The sequence below is a fragment of the Camelus dromedarius genome, chromosome 8 (genome assembly GCF_036321535.1).
Source record: "Camelus dromedarius isolate mCamDro1 chromosome 8, mCamDro1.pat, whole genome shotgun sequence".
Taxonomy (NCBI): domain Eukaryota; kingdom Metazoa; phylum Chordata; class Mammalia; order Artiodactyla; family Camelidae; genus Camelus; species Camelus dromedarius.
Window position 1 is genome coordinate 43206883 of NC_087443.1, and position 6669 is coordinate 43213551.

Here is a 6669-nt window from a genome sequence, read left to right on the forward strand (position 1 = left end):
CACTTGTTGATCCCACTGAACTGAAAAGTAATGTTTGTAAATAAGGTCACTACTTTTTAATTCTTAAGAAAAGCAGAATCATTAGAAACCAAAACTAAGGCCCTCTTTATAATGAGGAGTTAAGATAAAACTGCAATTGAGTCATGAGGTTGCATGAAAATCATTTTAGAATAACCATTAACTCTTCCAAATGCAGTGAGATACAGTGTGTCCAAATATAAATGGATTTCCAAGGATAGCTAATAATTGTTTTCTAAGGACAAATGGATACTTTGCCCAATTTTCTTTCAGATATTCACCTCTGGATATGTTGTCAATAATTTTGCACTGTAAGTTATATAGCTTATAACTTACTTGTATGTCAAGACTATGCTGAATCAACCAAGAATAGTTAGTATGACAGAGTTTGCTTTCCATTGCAGCATGGTTTGGTTGATCTGTCGGATGACCCAAAGCAACATTTTACTGCTCTAGTGATAGTAATTTATATAGTCTGAACTCAGTGTGTGTGTGTGTGTGTGTGTGTGTGTGGTCTTCTAGTGTTTCTTCCAGATTTACAGAGTGGTTTGTAGCAGAAGTGGGAAACAGAAAATGAATGAAATGAATTGTCATGTTCATTGCCCTCAATAACAGTTATAGTTATTAAACAACAATTACTCTTTCCTACTTCAAATATACCATCTGCTTAAGTAATCTTCCAAAATCCCAATTACACTGATAATTACCCATCCAAACAAAACAACATAGCTTACCCGAATTTCAAGAGACTGAAGGAATACAAGAGTAGTGTGAATGTGCTAATTTATACTTTTCTCCACCAGATCTAGAAGCCTTCTTGGCAGATGTGGGACACACTGATAGCTCACATTTATTTTTTATGACATCCAACAACTGTTAAGCCTTGTACATTGACATTCTCATATAATCTTCATCATAAACCAATGAGTAGATACTATTATTCTCATCTTTTTATTGATGAGAAAATAGAGGTTTTCAATTTTTTTTCAATATCTTGTTTATGGTCACATTTGGCACTGTGCAGGCTTGAAAATAGGCAGTGTGGCAAGCTATATTTTCCAAAAGTGACCAAAGTGTTATTTCTAGTAACACATAATCTTTTAAAACCTTGTTATTCCCCATCAAAAGGTAGAGTCCCTACTAACTTCCACCTGTCCTGGGAATGTTGGTGGGCTTATGATTGCTCTATTCAACAGAGTGTGACTGACAGAAATAATGTTTTTTAACACCTGAGGCTAGATTATGCAAAAAGATACGGTCTTCCATTGTCTCTTTTGGTGTCAGGACAGTCACCCTCAGACCCCAGTCTCCAGGGAGGAAATTCAGGCCACGTGGAGAAACTACATAATTCATGGTATTTCTGAGAGCCACAGCTAGGTGCTCAGCTGACAGCCAGTACCAACCTCAAGAGCAATCAGGCTTAGGCTGAGTGAACAAGTTTTCAAACCATTCCAGCCTCTTGCCATCAAGTTATCTCCTCTCTTTAAGCCTTTTCGTAGGGGGCTCTGTGAATCATGGAGCAAAGACAAGACTACCCAGTAGTCTTTACTACATGAAGAACCCATAAGCATAATAAAGGGTTGATTAAGTTTTGGATTAGCTTATTAATTAGTCCTTGTATATGAAACAGGCAATCTAATTTCAAGCTAGTATTTTAAAATATGAGAAGATACTGTCTCTATTAAGGAAAATAAGGCATTAAGCTATATCTTCAGTTTTTAAAGATTCAGAATATTTCCTCAAGCATAAAGATTATATACACACTTCTAGGCTACAGAACCTCCAATATTTGGGATTCCTGCCTTCTCCCAAAGACACTGCAAGACTTCTAATTCCTTCAGGATCAGGAATGGGAGGAGAGACAGAAGGAAACCAGGACCAGGGAAAAATCATTTAACATCACTTAACGTAGTCTTTTTGCCATTATTTTTTGACTGTCATAGCATCTGACTGGGAAGATTTCCAAACACTGACTTTCTCATGGAAGGCTTAATGAATTCTTTAGAAACTCCCAACCTCCCCACAAAGTGGAACCCTGTGCACTACACAGTTATCTGCCCAGGTGGTACAGCATCCCACTGATTCCTTATAACTCCTTAAACTTTCTGCTAATTGACGTACTATCATCTCTCTGGACTTGCATTATTTATTTTTTTAAGCTACAGCTAGCAATATATCCAACTCAAGGGAGTATACTTATCTAAGACTTTCAGAAATTGAGGATTAGTATCAGACACAAATGGATTATTTTCTAAATGCATGTAGTCTGAATTTACTATTTTAAAACTCATTGCAAAGATTCATAAGGAGCTTTATACTTATTTATGCAAGAAAGGATGTCCAGAATTATTGAGAGCAGCACTACTGAAGGGTGATCATGGACTGCTATGACCTGTGAACTGTTTGTCACTGGCCCATAAGATCAGTTCAGAAAGTGAGAGTAAACATTTGGCCAATGTTATTGAAATGAACAATGCTGTGACAAACAGGCATGTGATAATTTTTCCAGTAATTTATTTTATTATATGTTGCAAAGTATCAGTGCAACCAATGGGTTGAAATTTTCAAAACAACACAAAAAATAGATCCTTGATTGTAGAGTTTGGAAAGCAGTAATGTGTAAAATAGAAAATGAAGTCCAAACTAAGGGTTTGCCTGAAATACTTATATTGCAGAGTATTTTTTTAAAATTATATATGCCTGTCACTTAAATTTTCTGGATGAAAGTCTTATTTTTAATTTTTTCTCCAATTATCTTTCTGTATATAAAAATAAGATTAAGTCAATTTTTATTTCAGTCTTAAAATTGGTCATTGTTACCCATGCTTCATTACTTCTTCTGAACCTAATTCAAAGTCTGCATCATAGTGTCAAGAGATCAGAGAACTAGTTCTTGTCTAACTCACAAGCTCTTTTGCAATTTAGAACTTAAGAAACATCAAGGACATACAGTTCACTGAGAAAATTAACCAGTGTCTTGCAAATAAAGCATGGGCATAAACACCCTGCAGTATCAAATTGAGTTAGACAGTTGGCAAGATGAGGAAATCAATAGCATCTTGGCATGTTGATGAGAAATGCTGCTTGATTTGTGGCAGAAATGATTAAAATAAAAATCAAATGTGTTCTTACTACCCAAGAGTAGCTGTTCACAATATTGTATCTAGTCTTATATATGTATTTCTTATTTGTCAATTGTTTTTAAGTTACATGAAATTTGATAGTGATTTTTTAACTTGCTACCATATAGTCATTTTTTGCCTCATGTCACTTAAAATTCTTCAAAAACATGACTTTAAAGATCTGAATAGTATTTCATAATATATTTAACAATTTCTTCATTGTTGAACATTTACTTTTATATTTGTTGGAAGAAATGACATTATTGTATATACATATTTGTCTGCATTTCTGTCTGTTTATTCCTTATGATTTATTTCTAAAAGTGTCATTTTATTGAATTGTATTTGTTTCCTATTGGAGCATTTCATTTTATTTCTATTTTTAAAGCCATATTTTTCTGTTATTCAAGTATGTGTAGTACGTAGTTTGATTCATTGCAAAACAGACATAAATTCTTTAAATTCAGTTCTTAAAATTAAAACTATACAGTCATATAATGATGCAAAATATAATACAGAAATGCAAATTAAAATACTTAACCAATACTCCTGTCTACAACCAAGCATCCCCCAAAATATGTACAACTTAAATTGTTTCTATTTTCAGTTCTTGTGATTACTACTATAATGCTTAATGATGTTCTTTTATATTCACTTCTTTTTTAAAAATTTTTTTGAGTTATAGTCAGTTTACAATGTTGGGTAAATTCGTGGTATTGAGCACAATTTTTCAATCACATATGAATATACATAGATTCATTTTCACATTCTTTTTCACTGTGAGCTACCACAAGATCTTGTATCTCTTTCCCTGTGCTATACAGTATAAACTTGTTTCTCTTTCTAGGTATACCTGTCAGTATCTACAAATTTGGAACTCCCAGTCTGTCCCTTCCTGCCCGCCTACCCCTGGAAACCACAAGTTTTTATTCTATGTCTATGAGTCTGTTTCTGTTTTATATTTAAGATCATTTGTCGTCATCTTTTTTTTTTTTCTCAGATTCCACATATGAGTGATACCGTATGGTATTTTTCTTTCTCTTTCTGGCTTACTTCACTTAGAATGACATTCTCCAGCGACATCCATGTTGCTGCAAATGGCATTATGTTGTGGGTTTTTTATGGCTGAATAGTATTCCATTGTATAAATATACCACAGCTTCTTTATCCAGTCATCTGTTGATGGACATTTAGGCTGTTTCCATGTCTTGGCTATTGTAAATAGTGCTGCTATAAATATTGGGGTGCTGGTGTCTTTTTGAATAGGGTTCCTTCTGGTTATATGCCCAGGAGTGGGATGACTGGGCCATATGGTAAGTCTTTTCCTAGTCTTTTGAGGAATCTCCATACTGTTTTCCACAGTGGCTGCACCAAACTGCATTCCCCCCAAATATGCAATGCTTCACGAATTTGCGTGTCATCCTTGTGTAGAGGCCCTGCTAATCTTCTCTGTATTGTTCCAATTTTAGTGTATGTGCTGCCGAAGCTAGCACTATATTCACCTCTTGATCTGAGAACGTTGGGTATTTTCTGTAGATTCTTGCTAGGAGAGATTGAGGGTTTCTCTCTGTTCTGGTCCCCCGTTGCCACTTAGTTCTTTTATTTTTGACAGTTAGATTGTTATTCTTGCTTTTTAACATTAATTACCTCTGTGACTCTATGCAATAAAATTAGGTTATTTTTTCTTGTATCCTCCACTGTGGCTAGTTTTAATTTTCTACCTCTTGTCCTTTGTAATTTTAATTTTACATTATTCTCAGGGGAGAAAATGTTAATATTCTGTTTTGTATGCACCAAATTCAGTTTTCTGAGCTCTCTCTGAATGTTGATACCAAAGGATGTCAAACTTTATAAGTATGAGAGAATAAAGAGATTGGATACATGTAAGAAAATAGAAGAGGTAGTGAAGGAGGTCTAATATATGTCACATGGGAGTTTCAGAAAGAGAAGGCTGAGAAGATGGGTCAGAGGAAAGGATCAAGGAGACAAGGGAGGGAAGTACTAAGATCTGAAGTTGACAGGAGTCTCAGGCTTTTTCAAAGTTATTATGGTTTTCTAGGCCCTTTGTATTCCTGTTAGAAGTGTAGAATAATTTTGTTAACTTCCAGGGGGAAAAAAGCCTGCTGAGATATTGATGGGGATTGCACTGAATTTGGAAAGAAGTGCTTTCTTGATAATACTGAGGGTTTGCTTTTTTTTAACCCATGAACATGGTATTTACCTCCTTTTATTTAGGTCATTTTAAATTCCTCTTAGCAAAGTTTTGGAGTTTTTTACTGTACAACTCTTTCACATCTTATGGAACATCTATCCCTAAGTCTTTGATATTTTTGGTGCTATGATAAATATTTCTAAATTTCCACTAGCCTGTTACTAGTGCATAGAAATACTGTTGAGTTTAGAATGTAGATCTTGATTCTGTAACCCTGTTAAGCTGACCAGTTTTAGTAGTTAATTCATAGGTTCTGTAGGATTTTCTACATTGACAAGTACATCTCTACATAAAGATAATTTTACATCTTTCTTTCCAATTCTGATGCTTTTCATTTCTTTTTTTCTTACTGCACTGGCAAAAACCTCAATACAATGTTGTATTGAAGTGGTGAGAGCAGACATCTTTGTCTTGTTGCTGATAATAGGGGCAAAAAATTCGGTCTTTCATCAGTAAGTGCAATGTTAGCTGTAAGATTTTTGTAGATGCCTTTATCAAGCCTAGAAAATTCTCTTTTATTTCTAATTTTCTGAGGGTTTTTTTTTTTTAAACCAGAAGTAGACATTAGATTTCTAAATGATTTTTGGAATTATTGAGATTATTTTTTATTTATAGTTTTTTAGATTATTTTTTCTATCATAGACAAATCTACAAGTTAATATTTATCTTAACTATGTCTGAGCTCTAACAGAATCTAATAAAATCAAAAACATATCCATTGTCTTGGAGAATGGCAAAGCAAAAATTGCACCAAAATTAAATAGGCAGGGAAAACTATTCAAGGCTATTGCAATAGGGTAGAAAGCCAGAACTAGAGTCTGAACTTAGCTCCACTGAAACAAAAGGCAGGAGAGTTTTTATTTACTGAAGTGAATGAGTGGAAAAACACTAGAGGCTGTTAGCAGAGAGATTAATCAATTGAATATGTCTAGCACATTGAGTTATTCCTGAGTTTTCACCTGTTTTCTTCTGTAATTAGGCCTTCTGTTTTTGCTAATTGACACCCATTGAAGTTGGGCTCCTACCTCCCAGAAGGACTGAGAAAAGGGGGCTCTTTCTTAATGATTACATTTCAAAGGAATGCCCGCCCCCCCCCACCTTGTGCTTGAGAGTCATGCCTGAGTCAGAAAACTGGCTAGAGGCTTTAAAAAGATTTACATACATCGCAAAAGGACAGAGAAAGAAATTACAGTTACAAGGCTTTCTGAAGTAAATGCTCCAAGAAAAAGGAGGTCAGGGGCCTAGAGTCAGGAAGAAGCCTGTTTAAAAGACAAGTCAAGCTGAGAGGAACATTAAGGTCATCCTGGTCAGAACTAC

General features: G+C 34.7%; 1 non-coding gene across 1 annotated transcript; it reads right to left on the reverse strand.

Annotated features, from left to right (window-relative positions):
• Positions 1-4526: 4526 nt before the first annotated feature.
• On the reverse strand, positions 4527-4633 carry LOC116156169 (U6 spliceosomal RNA). The gene has a single exon (XR_004140015.1). It is a non-coding gene; the product is annotated as a U6 spliceosomal RNA (small nuclear RNA).
• Positions 4634-6669: the final 2036 nt, after the last annotated feature.